Raw genomic sequence first — 11,372 nt, 5'->3', positions numbered from 1 at the left:
CAGTCTTTGGGACACGGATGACCAAGCTCAGGCAGATGTAATATCTGATTTGGTACAATTCTGAGGTCCCAGAAGATAACAAAGACAAAAGAGTCTGGGGAGAAGGTGACAATTCCTGCATCTGAATGTGAAAAGATCTGTTATTACATAATAGATCAGCATACTGGGAAGAGTCTTGAATCAGAAAAAAAAGATATTGGTCTTATGGCATATGATGCTCTCTTGTGGCGTGAGATAGGAAAGAGTTAATGGAAAGAAAGCTGGTCTTATGCAGAGGTGGAGGAGGCAGTTGGCCATATGATTTTATTTTTTTATTTCTATTTTTTCTAGTGGTTAAAATGAATAATTTACTTAAAATAGAAAAGCAGGGTAAAATCAAAAATATACATCAACAACAAACTCTCAATAACCACGGCTCAAACCAAACAACTAAATTTCTAAGGAAGGAAAATTAGGAATCCAACCTGACCCCTGACCCCAGAGTGGGTTAATGACTGACCTTGGGATGACCACAAGAGACCCTTAATGCCAGGGTCACCTTACTGTTTGCCTCAGTGATTGCTGAGAGCAGTCATATAAGTTTAAGGACCATTGGGAAAGTCTCCCTCCACTCCATTTTGCCAAAAATAATCTCACTACCACCTACTTGATACCTGAAATTCCACCATAAGTAAATCAGTATGGTGTCACAAAAAGAGTGCTGGACTGGAAATCCAAAGATCTGGTTCTGATACATCAACTTATTGTGTGACTTTGGGCAAGGCATTTTTTCTTTCTTGGGCCTCAGTTTCCCAATTTGTAAAATTGTACTAGTAAAACTGTATTAGTACTAGCAAAATTGTACCATACTAGCAAAATTGAATAATGCCAGGAATATTATACTAGATAACCTTTAAGGTCTCTTCTAGATCTATGTACTTTGGTCTAAGTTCCCTGCTAGATTGACATTCTATGGTCTGTTTTCTAAGATTCCGTCTACCTTCTATATTGACATTCTATATTCTACATTCTAAAATCGATTCTATTCCTCACGTTCTATGTTCTAAGGATCCATCTAGCACTGACAGTCTGTAATTCTGTGTTTCTAGTTTCAGTGATATTGGCAGAATAGCCATACCTAAGATCCTTATTTCCCTGTGGCACTACCATCCTCCCAGGCACCTTGGAGACCTCTTCCATTTTTCCCTTTTCTTTACTCTATACACCCAATCAGTTCCCTTGGCCTGTTGATCTTATGTTAGTTCCACAATCCCTTGTATCTGTCCCCTCCTTTCTATCCCCTCTAATTCCACTTCTATCATAGTTTAGGCACTTATTGCTTCTCACCCTGATTATTCTAATAGTCTCTTCACTGTTCTTAACAGCCTCCAGTTTATGCCCTATCTGCTTCTCTTGCCTACATCTGCTCAAGTGGTCTTCCCAATGCGCAGATCTGATGTCACTCCCTCCACTCCAAAACCTTTAATGGCCTTCCAATGCTGACCACATTCCTTTGGCTAACATTTATAGCTCTCCACAATCAGACTCCAATCTAGCTTTCTAGTCGTATCCCCTACTATGTATCTATTTGTATGTCCTCTCATCCTGTAAAAGCAGTTTACAGGTATACTTTGCCTAATGTTAATTGGTTCCATAAAAACAGTTAGGGAAAAGGGTGTTACAGGGAAGTTAGTCCCAGAAGAACAACATTATAAATGCACAATTGAACAGATATATCATGGGGGAGTATTGTGTGGTTCACAGATTTATGGTGGGGTTTGATTAAATTAATGATGACCAATGCTTCTGGTTGGGGCCACTCTTATGTGAGGTATGTCTGTAACTTCCATTATTTGAGCAAGTACCATATCTTGTCTCGGGGCCTTTGCTCACATTGCTCTTTACTTCTGGAATGCTGACCTACTAATCGTCTTTCATTGTATATGTCCTTCTATGTGAAATCTGTTTGTTTCCCTTGAGCACATGTGATTTCTTCCTCAACTCATATCAAAGCACTTGAAACACCTTTTATATCCTTATATTATAATTGGTGCTATATTTATCTCTATTTTTCCATCTTCTATTGGGTCAGCCATTGAGGACAAGAACCATGTCTTATTTATCCTTATATCTCATCCCAGACCCTAGCAGGGTCATCCTACACTTAGGCAAATCACTCCCCAAACCACCTGGTCTTTCTTAGAGCTGTTTTTGTGCCTTCTCATTCTTACCATTAGGGTAGGGTCCATAATAATCTGAGTGACCTTCATCTTTGGTATCACAGGGAGTCCTGTCCTCATGCTGTGCACAGATTTTCGGTCAGGGAGGAAAACTTCTCTTCCTAATGGACACAAAGGTACAGGGAATAAGGTACTCATTCATTAGATTATCCAACAAATGTGTATTAAGTGACTCCTATATGAAGAGTGTTGTACTATGTGCTGAGGGAGATACAAAGACTATTTATTTAAGACAAATCTCTCCTCTTTGTGGAAGTTAAGGTTGAGGAGGGGGATAAGACACAAACAGAGAAACTCAGAATGAATGAATGAATGAATGAATGAATGGGCACCTACTATTTGCCAGGGACCATGCTAGGTATTGGGGGATACAAATACAATACATATGTGCCATTGGTGTAAGCTTCATGTAAGACTTGGGATGCTTCTGCAGACCCTTGTATCTTTTAGGGACTACCTTTCTTAAGCCTGTGTATCATTGTATCATAACTCAGGGAGGGAGCATAATATTTGATTTTCCCCCAGGTGGCACTATACTCAAGTCATCTTCCAAGTGGTTTTTGCCAGTGCAATGGGGGTACATATGTGAACCTTCCCTTGGGTATGCATACACTTAAGCATCCTATCAAGTTCTGAGTGGCTTCAAAGGGCTGGGCAAGTAATAATTAATGTAATTAATATTAAATATAGCTTAAGATTATTAAGATAGAATAAATCTATGACTCCAGCACCAACCTTCTGCACTTAATGTCTTTTCTCCATTATAATCTTAACCCACTGTGTTTATGCTACACAAGTTATCAGCTTTGTATAGTCCATAGCTTATTTAACATTGCAAAGATGCAAGGGTAAAGGTGTCAGTGTTTCTTCATGGACACTTTGCCTCCATCAAATCCCCAAATATCATCCTGCACCAGTAAGTCATGGAAAGAGGAAAAGCGCTAGACTCAAGGGCTCAGGTCTGAGTTCTAGATGGGACAGTGAAAACAAAGAAGACACTGATGGAAAGTGTGGAAGAAAACACATATTTTGTGTACAGCCAGTGGGGGAGTTTGTTTTGCTTGACTGAGCGTATTTCTTACAAGAAATTTGATTTTCAAAAAAAAAAAAAAGAAATTTGATTTTCTCCCCCCTTTTTTCCCAATGGGGTAGAAGGGTAGAAGGTAGTGAAAAGAGATTTCTAATAATTTTTTTAAAATAGAGAAGTGTGTGTGTGCGCTACAGATGTGAAATGTTTCATTAACTTCCAGATGAAGTCATTACATTATTTGTTTTACTTTGTTACAAGAGATCACTTGTGAAGTATGAGTGATCTGTAAGTGTTTGTAATGTAAAAACAAAAATATTATTAAGATTGAAAACGTAAAAAAAAAAAGATATTCCAGTTTTCTCATCAGTCAATGAGATATTTGGAGGCTTCTTGGCTCAGCCACCCAGTCTGTATTCACCTCTGCGAGTGGGTTCCCACTTGGCTGATCTTCACGTCTAGGACACCCCTTGTACTTTGGTTCTCCTCCTGCTTCCGACGGGGTCTTTCTATCTTGTCTCCACTCCTGGTATGGACCTCAGCAGTCACAGAGGTCTGTGGTCACCATTTTCATGACCCTCATGAAAATTCTGTCTCAAGGTCAAATAGCAAAAACTCAAAAGGCAAAATCAGACCTTTGTGCCAGGCCTCCTGGCTCTCTTGTGCAGCTTCATCTTTGGATGAGAGCCTATTGGATATAGTCAGTGAGACAGAGAAAAGTAAGGCGATTGTCAGAAGTTCTCTATTATTCCTTGAACAGCTATTACACATTTGCCTGGAGGCAAATAATAAGTTGAGAGAAAAGAGGGATATCACGAGCACCAGTTAAATATGATATTACTTAAAAGCATTAGAGAGTAGGAAAGCAAAGTACTATGTGAGATCTCAGGGGAAGGTCACCGTTAATCACTGTGTTAAACTTTAGTCCCATATCACCAGCTTCCTGTCAACCATTTCCACCTCGATTTGTCAGCATCTGAAAGGATATCATTATAGACTCCTCTGCTTAGCTTTCAAAGCCCAACACAACCTGGCCCCACCCTACCTTTCTAGCCTTATTAAACATTTCCCCCCTTTTTTATAATCCAGCCCAATAGGCCTTCTCTCTGTTCCTCACTGTTTTCGTGCCTTTAAACTGGCTGGAAGACACTGCCTCTTTCTCTTCCCTTTCCTTTATAGAGTATCTCTCTTCCTTTAAGATGTAGCTTAGGCACCATCTCCTGCACGAAGCCTTTCCTTATCCCCCTAACTGCTATTGTCTTCCCTCCCAGACTACCTTGCATTTAACCATTTTGTGTGTGTATATACATGCCTTCACATACCTATACACATGTATATATACACATGTGTTGCATGTATATATTTATAAGCACACAGACACATATGTACACACACATGTATACATATACATATAGTATCTCCAAAATGTGGGTGTCCCTAAAATGTATATACACTTTGCCTGTTAATAATTGCTATGCTTATTTTTCTGCAAAAGAAAAAAATGTTACAATTATGAGCTGATAAAGCATACATACATTTTGGGGATACCTTATATATATGTATACCTACACACATATATGTATATGTGTATATATCTATCTTTATATTTACACTGTATATATATTTTTACACGGACTTGTTTCCTCCATTAGAATGTAAGCTCATTGCAAGTAGAGATTGTTTCATTCTTCATAATTGTATTCTCAGCAGCTAGCACAGTTCCTGCCATATAGTGTTGTTGTTCAGTTGTTTCAGTCATAGCCAATTCTCTGGAACTCCATTTGGAGTTTTCTTGGCAGAGATATTGGAGTGATTTGCCATTTCCTTCTCCAGCTCATTTTACAGATGAGGAAACTGAGGCAAACAGGATTTTGCCCACGGTCACATAGCTAGTAAGTGTCTGAGGCCAGATTTGAACTCAGGGAAATAAGTCTTCCGGACTCTAGGCCCAGCACTGTATCCACCTCACCACCCAGCTAGGTGTGCCCCTAGCACAAAGTAGGCACTTAATAAATACTTGTTGATTGACTGACCATCATAGATTAAAAACTGAAAGGAACATTCGAGATCATTTAATCCAATCCTGATTTTTCATGAGATGACTGAGACCCAGACATGCCCCCAAAGGAACCATTGATCTTTCTCCCTCTAGCCACTTCTTTCCCTAAACTTCTTCTTTGTTAAGGGCACCACAGACCTTCCAGTCACACAGCATTGTACAGTTGGAGTCATTCTGAACTCGTCTCTCTCCCTCCATCCCTATATCTAATCTGTGCTAAGTCTAGGATACTCTATTGTCACAAGATCTCTCCCCCCTCTGCCCCCACCAAACACCACTGTAGCCCAGGTCCTCATCAGATATCACTTGGACTAACTGGTTCTTAAATGATCTGGTTACTTCCAATCTATCTTCTCCAATTAATTTTTAATACAGCCTACAAAAATCACTGGTCTCATAAAAAAAAAAAAAAAACAACCCTTCTTTTTAAAAGCCCTCCACAGTCTAGCTCCAAACCACCTCCCCAGCCTTATTTCATTTTACTCTCCTTGCTGCTCCCTGCCCTATCCTTCAGCCACGTTGGACTTTGAGCTGTTCCCAGGACTCTGAATTTCATCTCCTATCCCCATACTTGGAATTCACTCCTTTCACATCTCTCCTTTTCAGAATCCTTGACTGCCTTCAAGGCTCAGTTCAGGTGCAACTTTCTCTTTAAAGAGAAGCTTTCCTATGAAATTGTTAGGACTCTTTCCCTCCCTGAATCATCTTTTATTTATTTGACTGTTCATGTGTGATATCACCTTCCCCCTGACAAATAGAATGTAAGCTCCTCAAGGGCACAGACAGTTGCATTTTTGTCTTTTTATCCCTAGAGCCTAGTAGAGTCTCTTATACACAGTAAGTTTTTATTTATTGAATTGTATTACTCCCTGGGGGTGGGAAACCAAGGAAGGCTTCATGAAAGAGGTGGCATTTGAGTTGGGCTTTAAAGTATCAGTAGCAATTCAATAGCTAAAGGGGTAAGGAGGTCATTTTAGGTATAGGGAAAGAGAGTGAGCAAACATTTGCTGAATTGAATTGAATGAACCCAACTGAGACTTTGAGGCATGTTGGGAAGTGGATGGTAGGGCAGGAGTGGTCCAGTTTGGCCGGAGTATAGAGTACCTAAGGAGAAGTAATACTAGATAAAACTGGAAAGATCAGGTGGGGCTGATTGGCAGTGTCAGATGTGTTCCTCCTCCTGGTGGAACCTTGAGTTTTTCAAAAGCCTAGAAAGGCTTAAACCAAAGGAATGAGTCATAAAATTATTGAATATCTAAGCTGACAGGGAAGTTGAGCCTTCTTATTTTGTAGGCAATGAAGTAGGCCCAGTGAAGGGGAAGTGAATTAACTAAACTCTCCAAGTAAGTTAGTGGTAGAACCAACACACAAACTCAGGTCTTCTGATATCCCAGTCCAGGGGTCTTTCTCTCTACCAAGTTGCTACTTGGATGGGGCTCTCTGGAATTGGATGGGGCTCTCTGGAATGGAGGCAGAGAATTGGGCAGGCACCATGGATAGAGCCAGCTCCCCTCCCTCTCCTTACCTTCTTTCCCCCACTCTTTTTGTATTTGTGCTTGCATTTCTTCACTGGTGGGCTGTTTCGGTGACTGAGCCCCAGATTGGGGGGAGGGGAAGGATCTAGATAACTTTTTATGATTCAGTACGACAGAACCACAGCCAGAAGCTGGTTAATAGTATGCCACATTTATGTAGTTCTTTAAAATTTGCAAAAAATGCTTATTCAAAAATAGATTTTCCTAGCTCCAAATCCAGTGAGCTAACCATTATACAACCCTGACTCTCTGGTTAATGGGGAGGGGTGGGTCAGAGTTACAACCAAAAGATGGTTGGTATTGACAGTGGAGAATACAGGAAGACTTGAAGTGTGCTGAGGTAGGAAAGGTCTGTTTTCAACCTTCACCTTCAAGCCACGAAATGCACATGGGACAAATGCCAGGTTTTTAAAAGCTTGAAACCAATATATGGGTTGCAGGTGACATCTTGAAAGAGACACAGACGCTGAGGATGAGGAGAGGAGACTAAAGTACATTTGAAAGGAGACAGATGAGGAACAATGACAGTGTGGTGGTGAAATCTGAAGTCTTGAGCAGAGTATAGAAACAACCAGTAAGAAAAGCAGAGCTAGGTGAAGTGTGCAGAACTAGGAGAAAAAAAAATTACAGGATGACTATGATAATGTAAATGAGAAAGACATTAAAACAAAGCAGAATGGTGAGTAATTCTAATGACTGATTTTGACTCTGGAGAAGAGATGAGGAAATACACCTTCCTCCTTTAGACAGAGAGGTGGGACAGTAAGCTGTATAGACTTGCATACAAATGTGGTCACAGTATTAGCTGGTTTTGCTGAACAGTTTCCCTTGTTACAAGGAAGGGCTCATTCTGTTCTGGGAAGGGATATAGACGAAAATGACTGTGATGTAAAAACAAATGTCACAAATAAAAATGACTATTTTTTTAGAAAATGGAAATAAAGACAAAATGTCAAAGAAGGAATGAAGCAAGTGCAGGAAAACAGAAGCAATCATAATGAAATCATTCTACTAAATAATAATTGTTAAGAGTAGAAGTGCCATCAACAAATAAATTAAACATGCAAGAGAGTTGAAGGAAAGAAAAATGTGACATAGAATTCTTAGAGTTAAAGGTCATTTGGTCCCATCCCTTGACTTTGGGCTGAATTGCCAGCTGAATAGCTTTATGATATGCAGATGGAAGGAGCATAGAGCTCATTGAGTCCCAACCCTTTGATTTTACAGATGAGGAGACTGAGGCCCAGAAGTAATATAACTTGTTCAAGTTTAGTCAGCAGCACTGGGCTTTGAGCCTGCAATTCTCTGACTCCAGATGCATGCTGCCTCCTGAATTTAATCATTCCAGGTGAGCATTGATTGCATGGGCATTTAGCATCTTCTCTTTCTTGGACATCCTTGCCCATGACTTAGAAGAAAAGGATCCACCAACCAAAAACCTTGCTTGAGGTCTGAGCCCTGGGGTTTCCGTTTTGCCCTAGAAAAATCAAATTGTGAAGCTTCATTCCAACCTCCAGGGAGGGAGATCACGTACCTTGACAGTGGTAACTAAGTGTTTTGCAGCCCCCGCAGTATAGTTTAAATTCATTATCTAAAAATATTTTAGCTAACAGCGTAGGGGGTAGCATTCAAACAGCAAAGAAGCAGCAGCAAAATGAATCAGGCAAAGCCTAAAGGCACAAAGCCTAAGAGCCACTAGGCACTGCTGGTGAAGAGGAAAGGTCTCCATTCAATTAGAACCAGTGCTCCTTGCTGGGAGATAGGCAAAAATCAATAATGTGTAGTAGGTCCCCTGTCCTTATGGGGCTTTCGATTTAGCAGGAGGGATAAGACACACAAATAAATATACTGTAATAATAAAAAAAAAACTGCTTATGTCTCCAGAGAGCTGAGGTGTTGTGCCTTTTCACTCTCTCTCTCATAAGGAACCTCTTCTTAACTCTGGACCCATGCACGTGGACTAGGTTCAGTCCTAGGGAACTCTGACCACATAAAAATAGAGTCAGAATCTCTTTCTCAAACTCTTGGGCTCTTTATACCTTTTTTCCTGGAGCTCTGGGGAAAATTACTTAACATTTAGGTTTGGGTTCATGCCTAGGGTCTCCCCAAACTAAGGAATAGAAATGTGACAGATGTATAATATAGATGAGGAAATGGACTGCTATTTATTTCCCCTACGCAAAAGAAATGCTAGGTATAAGCACTCCCAAGTGTGCTTTGAAAGAAAACTGAAAAAAGCAGCAGTAATAACTCACAATGACTGTTCTGCTCTCCCAGAAAGATGTAAAACAATTCAAACATAAAGCAGTTTGTGGAGTTGCCAAGTTGGCATTTCAAATTTTACCTTGGCTGGGCACTGTACAAACCAATCTCTTCCACGTCCATGTCTTCCAGCAATCCTGGTCACAAGTGAGCTCATCTTCTGACTGGTTATTGTCTTTTCTTCCAAGAATAACTGTAGTGGCTATAGAAAGGATTTCTTCCACAGTGCATCTGGTGCTGACTGAGGAACCAGGACCTCTCAAATCCTTGAACTCATGAGGTAGCCTCTACTTCTAGACACATCCATCTTGGGATCCTCTCAGGTTCAGTTACCTTCATTACCTTCGGTCACTTCCAATCAGGTACAGACACATCAAGAGGCAGAAGCAGCCAGAGGTCCAGGTTCAGACTTGGCTAGCTGAGTCCTTCCTTTTTCTGCATCTGAAAACAGTTGTCATTATTTCTGATGTGGAGAAGGTTAGCCTGTCCCTGCCCTTCATAAGGAGTATCAGAGCTACATGATGGCACCTGGATAGTGAAAGGAAGAGAGAAAAAGAAAGTGGAGGCACTCTTTTCTAAAAGGTTCATTGAATGGGCTACTCCTCCTGGCTTAGTGGCAATCTTCCCATCCTATCTCAGACATCACTGAAGATGAGGGCCAAGGGACCATCTAAGGTTAGCAATGTCATCCCGAAGGGGACATGTCCTTCAGAGGTGAGCAGATGACTTCCCTGGAAGTGGTCAGGATAACTTAGTACACATTTCATGGGATGGTCCTTGCATGCCCAGACCCAATGCATGCTCCATTGGGTTCAACTCCCATTACACAGTATAAAATGAATGTGACAAGTGCATTAGTTAGGAATGCCCATCTGAAGTCACAGAAAAGATATTTTCTGGGAATGGAAGAATACTTTAAAGTATCTCTTGGATTGATTTATGCTATAGGCATTGTGGAAAGACAGGCACTCTAATACAGTGTTGGTGGAGCTGTGAACTGGTCCCACCATACTAGAAAGCAATTTGGAATTATGGGAAAAGAATAACTAAAATATCCATACACTTCAACACAGAGATTCCACTCCTAGGCCTATACCCCAAGAGGTCAATTAAAAAAAAAGAAAAATCTCATATATACCAAAATATTTATAGTAGCAATTTGGGGGGTAACAGCAAAATAAGAGAAATAAAGTAGATGTCCATTCATTAGGGAATGGCTAACCCAGTTGTATTACCTGAATGTAATGGAATATGACTATACTAGAAGAAATGCTGAATGTGATCAGCATGAGAAGATTCATACAAACAGGTGAAAAGTAAAATAATCAGAAATAGTAAAACAATATTCACAATGCTTACAACAATGTAAACAGAAAGAATAATAACAAAAACAGTCTAAAATTAATATTGTGAAATTATAATGACTAAGCTTGGCTCCAAAGATGAGCTATGAAAAAGTACTTCCCTCTCTTCTGTGTAGAGGTGAGGGACTATGAGTGTAGAACACTGCATGCAGTATTGGACTTTGTTGGTGTGTTGGTTAGTTTTGTCAAACTGCTTTCCGCCACCCACACCCCGCCACCTTTTAAAAATCCTTTGTTAATAAGGGATAATTTTCTGGAAAGGAGAGAAAAGAGAGATATATAGGGAAATGTAGGTGATATGAAAACCAAAAGTATCAATAAAAATTTTAAAAATTCCTTCATAGAATACTTGGGTTAATGAACTATCTTATCTCTCAAATCCAGCCTCTTTCCTTGAGTTTCTCCCTTCTCTTCCGCTACAATCCCTTTTTTCCTCTTCTCATCATCCATCCCTAAATCTTTTCCCTCTGGACTGAAGTGACAATTATTGCCAGGTCCTTGATCATATAACCCCTTTTCCACTGTTGTCTTTATTTAGTCAACTAACATTTACCAAATGCCAACTGTGTGCTGAGAGGTAGAAAGAAGCTTACAGTCTAGTGGGGAGAAATAACACCCATGCAAAAATAAGGGAATAATATGAATTTTGTTGTTGTTTTTAGGCAATTGGGGTTAAGTGACTTGCCCATGGTCATGCAGCTAGTAAGTGTCAAGTGTTTGGGCTGGATTTGAACTCAGGTCCTCCTGACTTCAGGGCCAGTGCTCTATCCACTGCGCCACCTAGCTGCCCAAAAATAAGGGAATAGGAGAAGCGCAAAGTGCTCCTTAAGTTTATAGGAGCTGGAGAATTTGACAGGGACTTTTTCCTACCCTCAAAACCCTACCTATGTAAGTACCACATCATAC

Source organism: Vombatus ursinus, unplaced genomic scaffold (assembly GCF_900497805.2).
Source record: "Vombatus ursinus unplaced genomic scaffold, bare-nosed wombat genome assembly UNPS02014770.1, whole genome shotgun sequence".
In the NCBI taxonomy this organism is placed as follows: Eukaryota; Metazoa; Chordata; class Mammalia; order Diprotodontia; family Vombatidae; genus Vombatus; species Vombatus ursinus.
The sequence above is the reverse complement of the archived record's forward strand: the minus strand, read 5'-3'. Positions refer to the sequence as shown.